Source organism: Triticum dicoccoides, chromosome 2B (genome assembly GCF_002162155.2).
Source record: "Triticum dicoccoides isolate Atlit2015 ecotype Zavitan chromosome 2B, WEW_v2.0, whole genome shotgun sequence".
NCBI classification, from domain to species: Eukaryota; Viridiplantae; Streptophyta; class Magnoliopsida; order Poales; family Poaceae; genus Triticum; species Triticum dicoccoides.
In genome coordinates, this window is record NC_041383.1 from 61595730 (window position 1) to 61618975 (window position 23246).

Here is a 23246-nt window from a genome sequence, read left to right on the forward strand (position 1 = left end):
CCACCCTGGCCGCATCTCTCTTCGTCATGTAGATCAGAATCGAAGCCTCCTCGCCACGCGTGAGATTTTGTGCATGGTTGGGAGGGAGGCGAGTCTTCGTTTGTGTCCCTGCTGAGTCCTTCCTATTCGTTTCGTCTCTATTATGGTTCGTTCCGGTGCTCATGCTTCCCAGCGTATTCACTCGTGAGTATTGCTCATTTTAGGTTGTTATTAGCTATGTGTGATTTTGGTACAAAATTTGGTTGTTTTTACATGGCTGTGTGTTTTCAGATTCGAGTGCTGATGAGGCGCGGCGGCAACGCCAGACACGGCAAGATATCTGTCGTGGGAAGCGTCCTGTAGATTCATCGTCTGGTGGGTGCTTTCTTTTTTGAACTCCTTTTGTATTGTTTTCAGAAAAATATTGCTGATTGATTGACTTTTGCAGTTGGAAGGAATGTTCGGCCTGTACTTGAAGAACCGGTTGATCCTTGTCTTCTTGCTGTTAGAGCTGCATCTGATGTGGAAGTTTTGTATCGTCCGTATTTTGCTGCTGGTTGGTTGTCTGGTTCCTCGCGTGGACCGACTCCTTCTGGTATGTTTATTTATTTTGTACTCCTTACAACTGTTTATGTGCTTCGATGTGTTTGCTTGCTTAATAATTTTCCATGTTTACTTTGTGTAGTTCTTCCTACACCTGTTGTTAGTCGTGTTGATGCTGTTTGGAATCGTCGGAAGCGAAGGATTCTTCAAGATTATTACACTGGTAAAAAAAGAGGTGTGTGTTTCTTGATTTTGTTTGTTATGTTTACGGCTTTTAACTGCTTTGCTCCTGATCGGTTTAAGATTGAAAGTCCCTCTTGTGTTGTAGTTCTTGCTATGGAACCGCCATTTGCTAAGGAAAATATATTACTTCTTAAAGGTAGTTAAGTTTTATATTCTGCTCTTTAGATTCTTTGTTTGTTTGTTTTCCCTTACTCCTTGCTGTTTTTGTTATTTCTGCCAGGCGTTTCACGTGTTCGCTCCTATTATGGTGGTCCTGAGTATGTTTGCCCGGCGTGCCATGCTTCATTTTGGTTTTTGGAGGGCTGTAAGAGTTATGCTACTGGTGGTGGTCGCCTTCCAGTGTATACTGGCTGTTGCAAGGGAGGCAAGGTGTCGTTGCCTTCATTTCCCGATTGGCCATCTCCTCTTAAGGATTTGATTAAGTTTTATGGAGGTCCTATCTCTAGCCGTTTCATGCGTTTAATTAGGCATTACAATTCTATGTTTTGCTTCACATCTCTTGGCGCTCGGGTTGATCAGAGTATTAATGTTGGCGGGGTCCGTATGTTTTCAAGATGAATGGGGTCGTTTATCATCGTATTGTTCCTCTTCTTCCTTCGGGGAATAGTGCACCAAAGTATGCTCAGCTTTATATGGTGGACTCTGCTGATGAAGTGCAGTTGAGAATTAGTGCCTTTGATCGTCAAGGAGCTGAAACGCTTGATCCTGATCCAGGCATTGTGGCCTCTCTTATTGCTATGTTAAATAGGCATCATAAATTGGTGCATAAGTTTAGAATGGCTAGGGCAAATCTGTGTTCTCCTTCTGCTCCTAGGGTGGCTATACATTTTATGGGTGATGAAGGCGGTGGTCATGGTAACCGTTTTTCTGGTCCTGCTTCATGTGAGGTGGCTGCTCTTATTGTCGGCGATTACACGCCTGAATGTAAAAGATTTGATGTTATTGCTGAAACTCGCTTTGGTTTTCTTCAGCATATCTCTTTGTTGAATTCGAGTCTTATGCCCCTACAATATTCTCTGTTATTTCCCTTTGGTGACAAAGGATTTCATCTTGGTATCAAGTATATTGCTACTGGTGGGTCTCATGGAGATGGGCATTGTAATATTGGTGGACGTTTACGTGGTCGTTCTTCACGAGGGCAAGTATCTATGATGGAATACTATAATTATTACTTCCATTATAGACGGGGGGAGCCAAATCCTTATACCTGCTGTGGTCGTTTGAGCCAGCAGATAGGTGTGAATTCTTATTCTTGTGTGGAAGCAAATCGTTTGGACTTTCACTTTCAGCAACAAGATGATTTACGTTCTGAGACGTATCAAGGTATTACTGATGTTGTCAGACAGGGTGGATCAACTGGTGAGAATTTGGGGATTCAGTTTATATTACATTCGAGTTTTATGGGTGGTCCTCGGTACATGGTGCTTAATTACCATGATGGTATGGCTATTTGTCGCGAATATGGTGCTCCCGATCTTTTTGTCACTTTTACATGCAATCCAAAGTGGCAAGAAGTTGTTGATGCTCTCGCATATGAAGGTGGTCAGACTCACGTTGATCGTCCTGACATTGTTACACGTGTTTTCAATATAAAATTTGAAGAATTTTTAGAAGATGTAAAGGATGGATCAGCATTTGGAGCTATTCAAGCTTGTGAGTTATTATTTATTTTCCCTACTGTACCATTGTGGTCTCCTTCTTTGAATTTAATTATTATTATTTTGGTTATACAATTTTCGGATTTGTATGTGGTGGAATTTCAAAAGGGAGGGCTTCCTCATACTCATACTCTTATCTGGCTTAAAGAGAGTACGAAGGATCCTTCGCCTGCTTTTATAGATAATCTGGTGTGTGCTGAGTTTTTTTTAGGGGAAGCTTCATGGCTAGCTTTATTAATTTAGATAACACTTACATCATCCGCTAAAAACTTCAACAGAAAATTTGGGGGGTTATCTGCCCACACAGTCGGTGGATTACCTCTCCCAAAACTAGCTAGCTCATGCGCAACACAATTAGACTCTCTATTACAGAAATGTAAGTAGACCTTCCCGAATTCTTTCAGTAACACTCGACAATCATTAAGAATTGGAGCAGCAACCAATGAATGGCCTTCATTATTCTTTAACGCGTCCACCACAATAACGTTATCAGATTGTATAAGGACCTTGATGCATCCTAGGCTTTGCAAAAATAGTAGACCTTGTCCCATTGTCTCAGCCTCTGCGGAGACCACATCAGGGACATGCTCCATCGGTGTTGTACAAGCTCCAATGAATCCACCATTGTGATCCCTCACTACAGCTCCACAAGCACCTAGGCCATCTTCCACACAAAAAGATGCATCCACATTCAAAGCTTGAAAATCTGACATTGGCTTCCTCCATTCATTCAAGCGAGGTACTTGTCTGGTTTGTTTAGATGCACGCACAAAATTTAGAGTTTGAGCCAGCAAAGATAGATCAGTTCGGGGTGGAGACTGAACTTGTTCCCCCCTCACCATCTCTCTCCTTTGCCACCATACGTACCAGCATGTAGCCGCAACAATCTCTGGAGTATCCACTACTCCATCATATGTTTTCTGAAATTTAGTATCACAAAGCAGGAACTCAAGGATTGCAGCGCCCGATCGGTCCACCAAAACTGCCTCATCTATTATTTCAATAAGACCGAGTTCCCTCCATATCATCTTCGCTCTGCTGCATGTAAACATAGCATGTCTTACATCTTCGGCTGCACCTTGACACCATGGGCATTCATCATTTATAGGGATGTGGCGATTTGCTAACGTGCTCCGGAAAGGGATAGAATTATGAAGGCATCTCCAAATAAATATTTTGACCTTGCATGGCATCTTAAGTCTCCAGATTTTCTTCCACACAGGATGGTTCAGGCTACTTGATTGTCCTCCATTAGAGCCAATTTTTGCTCCGTACTGATCCTCCCACTCAGCATAATAAGCAGATCTAACACTGAAACTACCCGTCTTTGTAAACTGCCATGCAACATAATCTTCCATTTCATACTGCGGTAAAGGGATTCATAGAATTCCTTCAGCATCAATATGCCAAAAATTATCACAGACCAGCTGTTCATCCCAAGTACCAGATATAGGATCAATGAGGTCATTAACGGATGTTAAAACCTGATTACCTCGGATTGTAATGACTCTCCTGGACGGGCTATTAGGAATCCAACAGTCCTCCCATATGTTTATCTTGAGGCCATCACCAACTCTCCAAATGTGTCCCTTCTTAAAAGTTTGGATCCCAGCAAAGATGCTCTGCCAAACAAAAGAAGATCCTTTCTTTAGTGTGCTATTAAGAATGTCACCAGTAGGGTAGTATCTTGGACGAAGTACCTTAGCACATAGTGAGTCATAATTTTCAATTAACCTCCAGCATTGCTTGGCAAGCATTGCCAAGTTAAAGCAATGGATATCTCGAAACCCCATACCACCTTTCTCCTTCGGGATACACATCTTCCACCATGCAAACCAATGCATTCTTCTTTGGTTTTCATCATCACCCCACCAATACTGCGACATTGCATCATTGATCCCCTTACAGATTTTTTTCGGGAATTTAAACACACTCATCGCATAAGTCGGGATAGCTTGAGCCACCGCTTTGAGAAGAACCTCCTTACCGCCAAACGACAAAGTTCTCTCCTTCCACCCATTCACCATCTTCTGAATTCTCTCTATTAGATGCAGAAAGCAATCCGTGCGGTCAACCCCAATCATAGAGGGTAAACCCAAATATTTGTCAGCCAAGGCCTCTATCATTATATCAAGAATTTGGCATACCTCTGCTTTCACTTCCACCTCTGTATTGGGACTAAAAAAATTTGAAGATTTTGCAAGACTAACTAGTTGCCCCGACGCTGCACAATAGTCATCCAATATACTCTTTAGGGACGTGGCGTTATCAGAGTCTGCCCGCATCAAAATCAAAGAATCGTCCGCAAACAAAAGGTGAGAGATTTTTGGTGACTCCCTACACACCTGGACGCCTAGTAACCTCCCCTGAGTTTCTTCGTGTTCAATCAATGCTGACAGGCCTTCCGCACAGAGAAGGAATAAGTATGGAGATAGAGGATCCCCCTGTCGTAGACCTCTTGAGGGTTTGAGTGGGAGTGTTTCATTTGAATTGAACCTCACCTTGTACTCTACTGATGTGACACAAGCCATGACAAGTTGGATCCATTGCAGGGCAAACCCAAGTTTTTCCAACATAGCTTGCAAGAATACCCACTCCACACGATCATATGCCTTATGCATATCTAATTTTACTGCACAAGTACCATGTTTACCTTTCTTTCTCTTCTTCATAGTATGTAGACACTCGTAAGCAACGATAACGTTGTCTGTAATAATCCTCCCCGACACAAAAGCGCTTTGGGTTTCGCTGATGATTTCAGGTAAGAACACCTTTAAACGCGCTGCCAACAATTCGTGGTTGACCCTTTGGGATATACACTCGTGGATGAATTCATGGTTCACGGCCCATGTGGTATGTTGGATGACAAGTGCCCTTGTATGAAAGATGGCACTTTCTCAAAGCGATTTCCAAAGTCTTTTAACAGTGAGACGATGGTGGATGAGATGGGGTTTCCTGTATATCGTCGACGCCCCTCTGCTAATTTTGTTCTACGTGTACACTTTTTTATTGAAAAATTTACATTTTATGGTTCCTGTTTAGTGGAAGAGGCGATTGCTAATGCCATCTTGGAGGATAACGCTCAATGGTTAGAGATGTCCAAGCGGATGGACGGGGAAGCGGCAGGTGAGCAAGCAAAGATGGAATAGGGTGTTAACAATATGAAGCTTGCCGAAATTAAAATCGATGATGGAACAAGATTGCTTAGACGTTATCGTTGCATTGAGGAGATCAGGTCGTATTTCGTAGTTTCCCATGTGTAAAATTATCTGTCTTTGTACTTTTATGTCATGTATGTTTGCTGTGGTGTATTAACTAAGGTCATGTGTGTTCCGTCTTATTTGTTTGATTTTGTGTTTATTTATTATCTGTGCAGTTCAATTTCATTTTATTTTTCCTGCCGTTGAAAAAAAACATGTGCAGCCTTTAGCCATGTACAACTTGTGAAACACCAAGTCATAATCTGGTGTCCAATAAAGTCTATAATCGCCAGGGAAAACAACAACAAATATATATTGCAGATTACCTTTAACATGTGGCAAGGTCAACAAGCACAGATAAGAAAAGCCATGAAACCGGCAAGATGCGGCCACCTACAGAAGGAATAAAAAAAGAAATGAAGGATAGCAACATGATATCTCCTTGGTAGCTCAGGTAGAACACTACCAAGCATATCTCCCTCCAATGGTGAAATGCGAAAAAATGAAAGCGAGCAATATGATATCTTGATATCTTCTAGGTAGCTTAAGTAGAGAACTACGAAGCATATCTCTCTCCAGTGGCAAGGGCACCACTGCCTCGGAGAGCCACTGCTCGGGCAACACTGCCTCGGAGAGCCACCGCTCGGGCAGCAGCGTCATGGCGATCATCTAGGATCATTGCACACAGAAGCATCGAGAAGCCAAGCAATGCTGCTAGCATCCCAGCCATGAGAATTATGATCAACTCTGAGATCACACCCTCCATTGGGGGCATCCTCTCAATTTTTTGCCACCGGAGGAAGAAAGAAAGGTGAAAATTATGGAGAAGGAATGGGGCACGTTGTGGAGATAGAGAAAAAGAAGAGAGCCCATGGTTATTTTTATAGCTCGAACTCGGTGTACGATGGGCGAAGTTCACCAGCACTGCTCGCCGCTCGATTCCTGGTGTTCAGGAGACGAGTATGCGAGCAGTGCCGAAAAGGTGCTGGTCCGTGAGGTGAGTGCTCGCTACACTGGTAGCGAGCACGCCCCACACTACCATGGTACTGCCTAGATGCCCTACGCGCTACACGCCACCCACACTACCACGGTACTGCCCTAGATGCCCTACGCGCTGCACGTCACAAGTGGGAGACTTACGGGAAAGGGCGCGAGGGAGAAGTAGATAAGGCCTGGTGAAGAAGTTCATCGTCCATTGCAATGCGAAACTTACTTACAGTCAAGATTAAGAAGACTTGTGTCTGACCCGTTTCTTTTCTGAACTTTATTATGTGGGATTGCTATAGCTGTTTATTCTAAGCTTTAATACTTATTTGTAAATATTTTGCCAAATAGATTAAGAAGACTTGTGCCTGACCCCTTTCTTTTCTAAAATTTATTATGTGTGATTGCTATAGTTGTTTGTACTAAGCTTTAATACTTATTTGTAAGTATTTGCCCAAATCACGACCATAGATATTATATCGTGGTAAATTTCAAATTGCTTTAGTGATAAAAGTTTTTTTCTAGAACGGACATATTGAAACATATTAAAATCAAATCCACTTAAATGCTAGAAAAAAAGAAGCGACAGAATACATGTTTACTTGGATTAACCGGTGACATTGCTTTAAAGATGCATTTGTATATTCATATCCTTAAATATCTTAGTATGTATTTGTAGAGTGTATGGCATAGAAAGTATCTTGATAGTGGTGTCTTTATGATTATATATACACAACTAGAAAGATGTAGAGTGCACAAGATGTTTACGAGGAACTTGCTATGATGCTATCTAGCAGTTGGCGAGTGCGGTGTTTTGGGGCCGAGACTCATCTGCACCTAATCAGAAAAAAATAAAATGATACTAGGAAAATTCAAAAAAAAAATCATTTTTTGTGTGGTAGACATTTTAATGCGTGAGGTCGCTCCAATTTTTAGATCATTTGAACATCTGAACTGCTCTCAGGAAAAAAACAAATCGGGTCAGAACGGTGCGTAGTAATAGATTTTTCGGTGCTCGGTCGTCGGTGTTCAGGAGGCGAATCTGCAAGCAGTGTCGAAAAGGTGTCGGTCCGTCAGGTGAGTGGTCACTGCATCAGCACACCTTGCACTATCACGGTACTGCTCTAGATGCTCTACGTGTTAGACACGATGAGTGAAGGACCTGCGGGAAAGTGCGCGATAGAGAAGTAGATGGGGGCTGGTGAACTAGAGCCGTGTGTTCAGGGTGCTAATCGCTGCCTGCAATACGTAATTTATTTACAGATAGAATTAATAAAAACTGTGCTTGACCCAATTCTTTTCTGAACTTTAATATATGTAATTGTTATAGGTATGTATCTTTCTGATTTATGAGTTGATCATCAGAGGGGGTGGTGCATAGCAATAGATTTTCCGGTGCTCCATCATAGGTGTTCAAGAGACGAACCTGCGAGAAATGCAGTGAAGACGCCTTGCACTATAGTGATACTGTCTTAGATGCTCTACGTGCTAGACGCCACGAGTGGGGGGCCTGCCGAAAGCGTGCCAGAGAAGAGAGATCAAACATGGGAAAGAAGAAGCGACTGGCAATAAGTCTTGGGTCCACCCTATCAACCCAAGGGAGAACTGTTCAGTTGAGTGTACCAAGAAAAGATTTAGAATTTAAAATTTTCGCTCTTTTTACATTTTTCAAGGATATGGATAGCAATTATTCAGTTGCCTTAGCCCACAGGCGTGGATGCTAATTAATTTTGTTTTCAAAAAGAAAGTGACTCTTTATTTAAATAATTAATAGGTTGTCCTCTAAAATTTAAAATTGCTCAAAAAAGTTTACTAAATAAATTTTTATGTTCGATTTTATGTTTTTGTGGTAGGTATGCCAGGTGTGACTAGCTGAATAAAATGGTATTTTTGGTATTGTGTTGCTTCATTGTCTATGCAGGTTGATTCTGTGTTAATTCATTGTCTTTGTAGGTTTTTTTTGTTAAATTTTTTAATTGAGGATGAGTACAGAGTACATATGGTCATTATAAGGAATGCAGTGTATGAAGAAAATGTTGATCGTTTGTACTTTCGTATTCAAATTTAAAGAGGTTTGCTCTGTTTTAATTTCCTTCTACGTATTGAATTATATTCTTGATTTACTATGCAATTTTTCATTCATAGTAAATAGTTGAAGTTAGGGTGGATCAAATAATAATATGTGTGTGCTTGCAACCTATTTTGTTTTTGCTTCTAGACCATATGGTTGAGTTTCTCTTTTCCAAAAGCATTTTCTGTTTACTATAGTTTACAGATTCAACCAGCCCATCTAGCTTCAACCATCCCACTTTACTTCAAGCTTCCGTCCGGTCAATATTTAACATTCTGATACGGCCCATAAGGTCCAACTTTTGTTGGCCCATGTACACCATGCATGCATTTGAATTATAGACTATGTGGTGATTTCTGATCCTCACAAAAGAAAAATGTGGTGATTTCTTTGCCACCTAGCAATTTATATGATTACACTGTTTAGCTTAGCAATTGTGTACGTCTGCCAATATATAGCAAACTAGCATTTATTTATAACACATACACAAGGTTACAATTCCAAAAATGGAATAAAAAATATATGCCTTTTTATTTCCTCACGACAGCGACAACTTAAACATTACATAACCAACCCACGTGTCGCCTGTACGTACCTGGTCATGTCCAGCCCACGCGCAAGCATGCTCTCGCTCACCTCGCCAGACCAAACCTGCCTACCTTGCCGCGCCCAGGTTGAACACTGATGTACTTGTGCCTACCTGACTAATTAATCCACTGTAACACATCTGTAGCTGCCTGACCAGTTAGTACACTATAGCGCAGCTATAGCTGTACCTATCTGCGTCCACTATAGCTGACATGTACCTGTGCATCTTTCTCCATAAATGACAGTAAGGCCCGCCTCCTTCTATTACTGTGTACCCGTGAACATATCAATAAGACAAATAGAAGATGTGTATGACTATGCATTGTAGTTAAAAATATACTTCTGGACTACACATGCGTAGACGGCTTTGCACAGACCTCGGACAGGCATGTGTAGACTACAGTCATCTTTTGCATGTTATGCAATACGTTGCCAGCACGTCACTACACCATGCACAGAGGAGTGAAGTCTATTTTAAACCTTAAATTCATATAGCTAGCCAGAATTAAACCTCAAACTTTTAATCCCTGAAATCGACACTCTGTACTTGCTGGCCCTGGTCAATCTGAACCTTGAACCTGTTTGGCGCACCGGGAAAAGATTCATCCCACCCGGGATTACAGACTGCTCCCACTGACATCCCTACCCCACATATCATATCTATCTTCTTCCCCGTCCTTTTCTCTCTCGTTCTCCTCAAATCAGGGAGGGTTCTCATCCACTGCCTGCAACTCCAAGGCGACCAGGCGCCTCAACGCCGTTGACACCGCGCTCGAGCACATCGAGTCGCTCGCATCCGCCTGCTCCAGCTGGTGTCCGCGGCCACGCAGCCTGCTGTGACGGCTATGTTTATATCCGAGCAACTTGTCCCGTAAACTCACAAGCAAATTCCGTGGCTAGCTTGGGAATCAATCCAGCTGCTTGCTTGGTTAGCTTCTTCCACTTGCACGTCTCGCTGAAGCTATTAATCACGTACGAGCTTGGCACATTCAGCAAGCAGAACAGCATTGGCCGGGGGAAGGTACTCGAACATATCGCCGGTGACGAACCACTCCTCACGGAAGACATCGAGCGCACCCCGCAGAAGACATCGCGCTCGCAGGCGGAAGGCACTGGTGAGCCCGTAGAGTGGCGCCGCTGCCCGCGGAGTCGTCTAGCTGCTGGTGTTGCACGGAGAGCAGACGCCCAAGACGCTGAGCGCGTGCATGAGGCGGCGCAGGCGCGGGAGCCTGGAAGAAATGAGCGCAATAATGGTGGCCAGCTCGCCGAGCTCTATGGCGCATTTGAGCGCCATGGACATGACGAAGCGGAAGTCGTACCAGCAACGGCTTTCAGCAAGAGCTCTTCACCAACGTGTTTCTAATTCCCAATCCCAGCAATGATATAACGACGACGGCGACAATAATGTCCGCCCTTCATAGCCGACTCGTATCGGCTGTGGAGACACCTCGTGAGCAAGAAAAAATGAAGGAGATTGGGGAAAGAAGATGAATATGACAAGTAGGACCGCACAGTCAGTCAAAGTAGAGACAATCCCAGCCGGGTTCGAGCCTTTTCCGATGCAACAAACTGCCTATGGTCGGTTTAGGGTTAAAATTGACTGGGATCACAAAGTACAAGATACCAATTTCAAGGATTGAAAGTTCGAGGTTTAGTTCCGACTTGCTCTACGGGTTCAAGGTTTTTTTAGACTTTACCCTGCACAGAGTTGGTACATGGCTATCCGTGCCTTCTCGCCCCACCAACGACCGGAAGCACGTCTATGATTACTAGCCAAGTGTTCTACATGCGAGCGGTCCACCATGGCGATGGCACGCACAGGACGTTTTACAGCTACTGTATGCAAGCGATCTACCATGGGGACGATACGCACGAGATGTTTTACCGCTACTGCATGCAAACGATCTACCATGAGACGACAGGCATACAGGTGATAGTAGTTCTACAGTACATACGGCCAGTTGCTATATAAAGAGGCTGGTCCATGCTATGGGTTCACACGCCCCCAAACCATTACAGCCTGTGTGAATAAACTATGGTGCCCTGAGACACTTTGCCACCCCTCTGACCATCGGTAGGCATGCTTTTGGAGAGATAGATTACTAAATCCTTTTGTTCTTCGGTCATCTTGCTTTGTAACTTACTGATGCCTTATGGTTTTTTTTTGTCATTTCTTTTTAGGCATTTCTCTTCTGATGGACGAGTTTTCTTCCATCAACGATGTGGGCTTCCATCGCCCAAACGCTGAAAAATGTTTCATGGGAGCGATCCAACTCGCAACTCGTAGTTGCGTGCCTCTCCATCGTAATTATATAATCACCACATTTTCTCCATCTAATGATCTTCCGTCTCAGAATGTAGTCAAAGGAGTGCTCCTCTGGCCCACGGGGAAACACAACATCAGGTGTATGTGTTTCGTGGACTTCCAGCACCAACAAAAGAGGCAACAAAGAAGAAAGCTGCCGAAGCTGCTGTCTACCAGCTTTGCAATCGTCACAACATAGCCATTAATTACCACAACTACAATGCTCTCAAGACAATGTACAGGAGTTGCTCAGCCGCACAGGAATGGAGCAAAATCAAAGAAGAGGAGTTACATATACAAACACGGCAGAAAGCAATTCTTCAACAAGACAAGTCAAGATGAACAAGAATTCTCAAGAAAATCTGCCTCCAATTTCAAGATATCCTACCCATTTGTCGAGAGCCAGGACGTGCATCCTCAAGCTTCAACATCATTTATATTGGAAACAAACCACCGACAACACGAGCAGAAGAACTAGCTTCCTCACTCTACCATTATGTTACCGAGACAAATCCAGCTGGAGGGTCGACATCCCAGGTGTAAGAAATGACGAAGAGTTTTCCGATATGTACTATAGACCCCCTATGCATGCATCACTTAGATGTGTTATTTCCTTGTATGCATTACACCCTCCTTTCCGGTTTATAGGGCTTATTTTAAAATTTTAATTTTTCCATTTTATAAAGCTCAATTTGGTTGTTTCCCATCACATGTTCAGATTCCATTGTGCATTAAATCATTGCATGCAAGTATTAAGAAAAAATTGACCAATGCATGTAATTTATGCATGCATGGATTGCAATTAATGCATTGGTAAACATACTTTTTTGTGGAAAACAAGAGCATTAATTGGGTGATTTTGCAAACTACAAAAAGTATTCCACCACTCACCATCTTCCTTGATTGGTGAGATTTTTAAATTGAGCCTTATAAACCGAAAAGGAGGAAATTGATGTGTCCACCAAAATGAAGTACTTCGTAATTGTTACCCGTCTGCGTATCAACTAAATGCATCGTTTCATCGATGAACTACTTTGCCCTAAACAAATATTTTAAACAAACTTACCAAAAATTACAAAATAACTAAATAGCTAATTAATCCGAGTGGCGCGGCATGCCACCGCGCACTACCCGCTAGTAATAGCTATGGACCTACACATCGATTCTATCTGTGTTGCTTCGAATTGCACTGAAGTGGTGGCAAATATCCGATGCTCCCTGTCGCTATGTCACTATTCTGCGGGGGATCAAGTTTCAGCGGAGCTCTTTTCGGGACCTTAAGTTCATCCACGAGAAATGTTAACATACGTGGCTTGGTTTTGTCCGATACTATCTTTTTTTTGTCGGATACTATCTGTATGCCCATGAATATTTACTTTAAACTAGCACATGTGCCCGTGCGTTGCAACAGGAGAGATATTTTCTACGAGAAGCAACGGGAGAGATAATTGATGTGTCCACCAAAAACGATCTCTGCAGCAGTGCGACAGAGTAAGAAGTTGCGGTCTTCTCGCGGGTCATGCTTGTCCCGCGAGATCCTGATAGTAGTGAGGTTGGTCAGCATGACGGCGACCACCCAACTCGTGCCTTTTTTTTCTTGGGGTCAGCCTCCATCTCGGGGTTGTGACTGCCTCCTCATTTGGTAGCTATGCGATGACATTGGGGCACGGTTGCTTCGATCACTCTCTCCTACGATGATGTAACAGGGTGGATTACTAATTGTAGAGCATAAACCCTATTTCATTAGCATATTAGTGCATAACCAGGCATCAACGTCCCTTCTTTATTATGATTTATTCTCTTTGATTATTTTAGCGCTCACATGCCCACAACATTTTTATTCAAGCCAAACCAACATATTCTCTTTAATTGCCACTTTCAAGTTACCACCGGCAATAATTTATGAAATCCCTCTTTCTACTCATGATTCTCGAGATAACTTCCTTATTTTGGTATAACCTTCTTATTTGTAGACAACCTATGAACATATAAAAACTGGTGGGATTTAGTATAAAGTCCCAAGGTGAAACTATTCTCATCATAATTGCAAGATAGCGGAATTGGTTTTGTCCATCGACACAATTGAGAAGGTCAATAGTTCAACCCCATGGGAGCTTAAATATTTTTTTCTGAGCAGTTTAAACATTTTTTTGCTGGTCCGTCTACATAAAAAGAAATGCATGAGTAGGCCCAGTTCACCCCCCCAAGGACAAACAAAAAAATTCAGGAACTATGTGACGCAACGTTGCAAGTTCTATTCCTTACGGCCTCCAAATATTTTTGGCTCCCTCAGGGAGAATCGATGGGCCGGATGCGGACGCCCCAGTAGGGTAGTGCGACTGAGGTCTAATACAGCTTGTGCGATGGAGCATTTATTTTGCTTTTTCTTGGGCCAACTACATGCGAGCTACTATATGATGCTAGTGAGTGGGACATACATCCTTTCGTGTACGGGCCAGCGCACTGGCAGGCATAAGGACGGCCTGTGTTTGTAAGATGCCAATAAAAATCCTAAAAATAAATATGAGTAGAAGGATCGAATTCATGCCCTCAAAGACCTGACCACGTGCTGCTACCACTTGAACAAACGGGTCCTGCTAACCACTAGCTAGCACGAATATTTAAGAACATACTGCAATGTTAGATTAGACTAATTTTTTATTTTAAAAATATAAATATCTGAATATTTTGGGAAAAATGAATAATGTTGGGAATCCTGAACAAAATTTTTAAATTACGTACATTTTCTAAAATACAAACCAAAAATTGAAACATTTTTAGTTCAGAACTTTATTTGAAAACATGAATATTTCAAAAATATGAACATTTTTAAATTTGTGATTTTTTTTTGAAAATTAAACATGTTTCGAACATTCAGATTTTTTTACGAAATGTGGTTCTTTAAACTCAGACATTATTTTTAATTTAGGAACATTTCACGAAAACAATACTACTTTTCGCATTTGGAACATTTTCTAAAATGCATTTAAAAAAAATCTAGAACAGCTTCGGAAAACACAAAGAAAATTTTGGTTTTAAAATTTCAACCAATTTTGTAGAAAAACGATTTAAAGTTCGGAGCATTTTTTAAACAACATTTTTTTTGAATTCTGATCATTTTTTAAAAATATGATTTTTTTTGCAAATTATGATAGTATTTGAAAATCTGGCATTTAAAGAAAAAAGACAGAGGAAAGAAAAAGAGAAAGGAATAGAACAAGAGAAATGAAAAAAAATATATAAAAAAAACGAAAACATGTCAGGCCAGCTTTAGCGCCCTGTATAAAACTCCGTTTATTTGTCGCTCTTGCGAGATATAGAATTTATCCTGTTGCTTTTGCAGTAAAATTAATTGCCTGTGGATTTGCTGGTCCACAGTTAAGGTGGCCTACGTTCGAAATTCTGTCATTTTTCTTTTTTTAATAGACGAACGGACATTTTTTTTTAGTACCACCTCGGATAGGAAAAAATAATTTGAGGGTGAACAGATGAAAAAATTGGAGAAATACACCTTACTTTACAAGAAAAATATTTATTTGGAGCATTTTAAAAATGCAATTTTTAAGAATCTTGAAAATTTTGTAAAATACAAAAATTTTGAAAAAATGGGAACATTACTTTCATTTAAAAATTCCAGTGTCCTTTCCAGCTAACTCACGTGCCAATTTATTCGTCCTTCGTCCGGCATAATAGATCCATACTTCATACATCTTATTACTATACGTAGTTTCACAAACATTTATAAATCGGCACGACTGTATGTAAAGAGCAATATGGTGCTATTTAAAATATATTTACATTGAGCTCATGGACATTTCACTATAGTAAGAATATTTTCGAATTTTGAACATTTTTGAAACTACAATTTTTTTGAAAATCTCAAACAATTTGGTAAAACACTAACATTTTTTGAGCTTTGTACAAATATAGGAACGAGATTTTTCGATGAATATCCTAACATTTTTAAAACAGGAATAAAATTTTGGAATTCTGAAAATTCTTAAACAATTTTAACAAAAAAAGAAATTCTAAATTTTTTATAAAAAAATAATTGATAAGAAAGTGAAAAGGCAAAAATAAACTTAAAAATAAAAAAGAAAGAGGAAAAAAGAGAAGGGAACATAAAATGTTAAATAGAAAAAGAACACAAAAAAGGAAAACGAGCCGACCCGGTCCAGGGCTATCTGTGCGAAGATCCAACTATCTAGCGCCACGTGCGGCAAATAGGATTTTCCTAGCTGCGTGGGCAGGGAAAGAAGTGGGCTAACTTTACTGGGCTATAGCGTGCGGCCCATGTATGAAATTGTGGACAAACCGTATTTCTTTTTCCACCACATGGAGCTGGCAGTGTTACGAAGCGAGCTAGCTTGGGGTAACACACATGGATACCTCCACCAGAGGGTCATGCAAAGATGAATGTGGATGCGGCAGTGTCTATGCAAGGGGAGTTTGGTGCCGTGGGAGCAGTGTGCCGAGACCATAGGGGAAGTTTCTTGGGTGCTTCGATCTTAAAACTCGAGTTCATCACGGATGTGAGCACACTAGAGGCAATAACAGTAAGGGAGGGCCAATCTCTGGCTGAGGATCTATATGAGAAATCCATTCAAATCGCTACAGATTGCATGAGGGTGGTTCAAGATGTCCAGAAGGACTCAGCGGCTGGCTATGGAGCTATTGTGCATGAAATAATACTTCGTGTGTCGTGGAATTGTCACGGCAGATGTCCTAGCGAAAGGACTTAGTCGTGGAGCCATCGCAACGGGTTAGCTTAAAGGGGTTAAACCGGACTAGGGACACGAGTGTTTTATACTAGTTCATCCCCTTCCGATGAAGGTAAAAGCCTACGTCTAGTTGTGATGGAATTGCTGGGGTTTCGATGACCAGGGAGCGAATACGCTTTGCCTGAGTCTCGAATTGTTGTCTGTTCTCCCTGAACCGCCTCCGGGTCGTGCCTTTATATACACAGGCCGACGCCCGCCAGCTTACAGAGTCCCGATACCGGTTTATACACATACCGGCTCGGTCTCAACTCGGTCATACCTTACAATACAAGTTATACACTATATGGCGGTTCATAGCTACATGCTCTATCTACCTTTGGGCCTTGGGCCTTTGTAGTGATCCGCTTTAATCCTTGTATTCATGGGCTTCAAATATAAACAATCCATTATGGGGATAACCCGACTCTCTTGGTCGGTTTATACCCAATAGTAATATCCCCAACATTAGGCCCATATTGATTTGAACTGGTTCATGTCAATCTCCAAGCTTGATACCCTCTTCTTCATCATCTTCGCTTAAATCTTGTGAACCGCCATGACGTCATCATCCAGTATCATGATAAACCGTCATGACGTCATCTATTACTTAAAATGACATACACCTGACTTTCATTTAATGCCCCACCGACAATCGAGGCGACAACTCACATATCCAATCGTTGACTCCTCGATTCTCGCGCGTGACACTTATCCTTTCACCCTTATAAATAGGACCAAGGGCCTTTCCATTCCCCCCCTTGTCTCTTCATCTCTTTCTTTTTCCTCGCCACACCTCAGCGACCGAACGCCGTCGCCGTCGTCGACCTTCGCACCTGCACCAACCAGGGCCGCTGCATCAACCTGGTCGTACCAGAGCAACGCGACGCTCCTCCGCCGTTCTACGGCTCCAGTGAGTACCCTTCCTCTTAAATCTTAGATCTTCATTAGGGTTCTCATGTTCGTCGGTGTTCTTCTCTGTTCATCTTCTTTTCTGTCTTAGATCTCATAGTTTAATCTGCAATTGATAGTAAAGGTAGGCGATAGTAGTTTAGCATCCTTTGCCGATCTTTAAAACCTCCTTTTACTGCCTGAGATCCCAATCAAGTAGATGTGTTCTTCCGCTGCCACCATGTTAGGTTAAACTTATTTCCTCTTTTTAGAACTGTGGCAGATCCGAAATTATACCATCGATCTGTGAAACCTGTTTATGCCACACTTAATTTTTTTTGCAGATCTGTAACCTTTATACCGTTGAAGGCGGTTTATCTTGTAGAATCATAATAACTCGCCAGGTACCATTAGCCCTCTGGTAAACCGCCAACTTACTTTGACCACCACAATCTGGTTTAAGATATGCCGCCGCTTTAATGTCATCTTCATCCTTTGTTGCACCGGTTTATAAGTACCAACCATGAAATTTTAAACCGGATTTCACTCTTTTCCCATCTTTTCATTGCAATGGCCAAAACATTCTATGCTTGCAGTTTGGTTCCTTCCTGAGTCATGGAAGCGCAACTGGAGGGGTGCGTTGCAACTGGCGCTTTATCGAAAAAATATATTATCCATTGGCGAGTCCCCGGTCCAGAAAACCCTTCTGAGCCCCAAGATGGGGAGGTCATTGTCTTTGTAGATCATCTAAGCCGAGGCTTCAGCCCTCCCGGATCAAAATTCTTCCGGGATGTGCTTGCTAATTTTCAAATCCGCCCTCAGGATATCGGACCAAACTCCATATCCAATATTTGACACTGGAAAGTGTTCTGTGAAGTATATTTACAGGAAAAACCCACTGTCGAGCTGTTTCGGGATTTCTTTTATTTAAACAGCCGTACTGAGTTTACTGATGGATCCAACACTGAACTTGTTGGGGAACGTAGCAGAAATTCAAAATTTTCCTACGAGTCACCAAGATCTATCTATGGAGAGACTAGCAACCAGAGAGAGGGGAGTGCATCTACATACCCTTGTAGATTGCTAAGCGGAAGCGTTCAAGAACGCGGATGAGGGAGTCGTACTTGCAGCGATTCAGATCGCGGTTGATTCCGATCTAAGCACCGAACAACGGTGCCTCCGCGTTCAACACATGTACAGCCCGGGGACGTCTCCTCCTTCTTGATCCAGCAAGGGGAGAGGAGAAGTTGAGGGAGAACTCCGACAGCACGACATCATGGTGGTGATGGAGCTCGTGGTTCTTCGGCAGGGCTTCGCCAAGCACTACGGAGGAGGAGGAGGTGTTGGAGGAGGGAGAGGGCTGCGCCAGGGGAAGGGTGCGGCTGCCCTCTCTCTCTCACTATGTATAGGGGGAAGGGAGGAGGGGGAGGCGCCCTAGGGTTCCCTAGGGGAGGGGCGGCGGCCATAGGGGAAACCCTAGATGGGTTTTGGCGCCCCCACCCCTAGGAAACTTGCCCCCCAAGCCGGGAGGGGTGGCTGCCCTAGGGGTGGCGCCCCCACTCTCCAGGTTACGTGAGATGGGTTGGGAGGGGCGCTCAGCCCCTTAGTGGGCTGATGTGCCCTCTCCCCTTGGCCCATAAGGCCCCCCAAAGCTTGCCGGGGCCTCCGAAACCCCTTTCGGACACGCTGGTCATCACCTGGTACCCCCGGAACAATTTCGGACTCTAATAGCCTTCGTCCAATATACCAATCTTCACCTCCGGACCATTTCGGAGCTCCTCGTCATGTCCGGGATCTCATCCGGGACTCTGAACAACCTTCGGTAACCACATCCTATTTCCCATAACAACTCTAGCATCACCGAACCTTAAGTGTGTAGACCCTACGGGTTCGGGAACCATGCAGACATGACCGAGACGTTCTCCGGTCAATAACCAACAGCGGGATCTGGATACCCATGTTGGCTCCCACATGTTCCACGATGATCTCATCGGATGAACCACGATGTCAAGGATTCAAGCAATCCCGTATGCAATTCCCGTTGTCTAGCGGTATTGTACTTGCCCGAGATTCGATCGTCGGTATGCCGATACCCTGTTCAATCTTGTTACCGGCAAGTCTCTTTACTCGTTCCGTAACACATCATCACGTGATCAACCCCTTGGTCACATTGTGCACATTATGATGATGTCCTACCGAGTGGGCCCAGAGATACTTCTCCGTCACACGGAGTGACAAATCCCTGTCTCGATTCGTGCCAACCCAATAGACACTTTCGGAGATACCCGTAGTGCACCTTTATAGCCATCCAGTTACGTTGTGATGTTTGGTACACCCAAAGCATTCCTACGGTATCCGGGAGTTGCACAATCTCATGGTCTAAGGAAATGATACTTGACATTAGAAAAGCTTTAGCATACGAACTACACAATCTTTGTGCTAGGCTTAGGATTGGGTCTTGTCCATCACATCATTCTCCTAATGATGTGATCCCGTTATCAACGACATCCAATGCCCATGGTCAGGAAACCGTAACCATCTATTGATCAACGAGCTAGTCAACTAGAGGCTTACTAGGGACATGGTGTTGTCTATGTATCCACACATGTATCTGAGTTTCCTATCAATACAATTATAGCATGGATAATAAACGATTATCATGAACAAGGAAATATAATAATAATAACTAATTTATTATTGCCTCTAGGGCATATTTCCAACAGTCTCCCACTTGCACTAGAGTCAATAATCTAGTTCACATCGCCATGTGATTAACACTCACAGGTCACATCGCCATGTGACCAACATCCAAAGAGTTTACTAGTGTCAGTAAACTAGTTCACATTATCATGTGATTAAGACTCAATGAGTTTTGAGGTTTGATCATGTTTTGCTTGTGAGAGAGGTTTTAGTCAACGGGTCTGCAACATTTAGATCCGTATGCACTTCGCAAATCTCTAGGTCATATTGTAAATGTTGCTTCCACGCTCCACTTGAAGCTATTCCAAATGGTTGCTCCACTATACGTATCCGGTTTGCTACTCAGAGTCACTCAGATAGGTGTTAAAGCTTGCATCGACGTAACCCTTTATGCCGAACTCTTTATCACCTCCATAATCGAGAAACATGTCCTTATTTACTCCAAGGACAATTTTGACCGCTGTCCAATGATCCATTCCTGGATCATTCTTGTACCCCTTGACTGACTCATGGCAAGGCACACTTCCGGTGCGGTACACAGCATAGCATACTATAGAGCCTACGTCTGAAGCATAGGGGACGACATTCGTCCTTTCTCTCTCTTCTGCCGTGGTCGAGCTTTAACTCTTAACTTCATACCTTACAACTCAGGCAAGAACTCCTTCTTTGACTGATCCATCTTGAACACCTTCAAGATCATGTCGAGGATAGATCAAAAACCGCTAAATGGTACTTTCTCATCCGGGACTCTCATCAGAAATTCTATAGTGCTCCCACTCACTTCTTTGGAAATACAAGTTTCTCATAAGCTTTGTATAAACCCAAAATCTTTGATCATCTCATCAAAGCGTACATTCCAACTCTGAGATGCTTACTCCAGTCCTTAGAAGGATTGCTGGAGCTTTGCATACTTGTTAGCGTCTTTCAGGATTGTCAAAACCTTTCTGGTTGTATCACATACAACCTTTCCTCAAGAAAATTGTCGAGGAAACAATGTTTTGACATCCTATCTGCAAGATTTCATAAATAATGCAGTAACTGCTAATCCAATTCCAATAGACTCTTAGCATCGCTATGAGTGAGAAAGCCTCACCGTAGTCAACTCCTTGAATCTTGTCGGAAAACATCTTAACGACAAGTCAAGCTTTCTTAATGGTGATACTTACCATCATTGTCTGTCTTCCTTTTAAAATCCATCTGTACCCAATAGCCTTACGACCATCAAGTAGTTCTGCCAAAGTCTACACTTTGTTTTCATACATGGATCCTCTCTCGGATTTTATGGCCTCGAGCCATTCGTCGGAATCCGGGCCCACCATCGCTTCTCCATAGCTCGTAGGTTCATTGTTGTCTAGCAACATGACCTTCAAGACATGATTACTGTACCACTCTGAAGTAGTACGCATCCTTGTCACCCTACGAGGTTCGGTAGTGACTTGATTCGAAGTTTCATGATCACTATCATCAACTTCCACTTCAATTGATGTAGGTTTCACAGGAACAACTTTCTGTGCCCTGCTACACACTAGTTGAAGTGATGGTTCAATAACCTCATCAAGTCTCCACCATCCTCCCACTCAATTCTTTCGAGAGAAACTTTTCCTCGAGAAAGGACCCATTTCTAGAAACAATCCCTATTGCTTTCGGATCTGAATTAGGAGGTATACCCAACTGTTTTGGTTGTCCTATGAAGATGCATTTTATCCACTTTGGGTTCGAGCTTATCAACCTGAAACTTTTTCACATAAGCGTCGCAGCCCCAAACTTTTAAGAAACAACAACTTAGGTTTCTCCAAACCATAGTTCAAACGGTGTCGTCTCAACGGAATTACGTGGTGCCCTATTAAAGTGAGTGCGGTTGTCTCTAATGCCTAACCCATGAACGATAGTGGTAATTCGATAAGAGACATCATGGTACGCACCATATCCAATAGGGTGCAACTATGATGTTCGGACACACCATCACACTATGGTGTTCCAGGCGGTATTAATTGTGAAACAATTTCCACAATGTCTCAATTGTGTACCAAACTCGCAACTCAGATATCCATCTCTATGATCATATCATAGACATTTTATCCACTTGTCACGAAGATCTTCAACTTCACTCTGAAATCACTTGAACCTTTCAATAATTCAGACTTGTGTTTCATCAAGTAAATATACTCAACATCTACTCAAATCATCTATGAAGTAAGAACATAACGATATTCACTGCATGCCTTAGCACTCATTGGACTGCACACATCAGAATGTGTTACTTCCAACAAGTTGCTATCTTGTTCCATCTTACTGAAAACGAGGCTTTTCAGTCATCTTGCCCATGTGGTATGATTTTGCATATCTCAAGCGATTCAAAATCAAGTGAGTCCAAACGATCCATCTGCATGGAGTTTCTTCATGCGTATACACCAATAGACATGGTTCGCATGTCTCAAACTTTTCAAAAAATGAGTGAGTCCAAAGATCCATCAACATGGAGCTTCTTCATGCGTTTTACACCAATATGACTTACATGGCAGTGCCACAAGTAAGTGGTACTATCATTACTATCTTATATCTTTTGGCATGAAAATGTGTATCACTACGATCGAAATTCAATAAACCATTCCTTTTAGGTGCAAGACCATTGAAGGTATTATTCAAATAAACAGAGTAACCATTATTCTCCTTAAATGAATAACCGTATTGCGATAGACATAATCCAATCATGTCTATGCTCAACGCAAACACCAAATAACAATTATTTAGGTTTAACACCAATCTCGATGGTAGAGGGAGCGTGCGATGCTTGATCACATCAACCTTGGAAACACTTCCAACACATATCGTCTGCTCACCTTTAGCTAGTCTTCGTTTATTCCGTAGCTTTTATTTCGAGTTACTAACACTTAGCAACCGAACCGGTATCTAATACCCTGGTGCTACTAGGAGTACTAGTAAAGTACACATTAACATAATGTATATCCAATATACTTCTATCGACCTTGCCAACCTTCTCATCTACCAAGTATCTAGGGTAGTTCTGCTTAAGTGTCCGTTCCCTCATTACAGAAGCACTTAGTCTCGGGTTTGGGTTCAACCCTGGGTTTCTTCACTGGAGCAGCAACTAATTTGCCATTTCATGAAGTACCCCTTCTTGCCCTTGCCCTTCTTGAAACTAATGGTTTCATTAACCATCAACAATTGATGCTCCTTCTTGATTTCTACATTCGTGGTGTCGAACATTGCGAATAGCTCAAGGATCATCTTATCTATCCCTGTTATGTTATAGTTCATCACGAAGCTCTAGTAGCTTGGTGGCAATGTCTTTGGAGAAACATCACT

General features: G+C 42.5%; 1 long non-coding RNA gene across 1 annotated transcript; it reads left to right on the forward strand.

Moving 5' to 3' along the window:
* The first annotated feature begins 491 nt into the window (after nt 1-491).
* LOC119367120 lies at nt 492-746 on the forward strand. The gene is made up of 2 exons (XR_005176211.1): nt 492-574; nt 665-746. It is a non-coding gene; the product is annotated as an uncharacterized LOC119367120 (long non-coding RNA).
* The last annotated feature ends 22500 nt before the right edge of the window (nt 747-23246 follow it).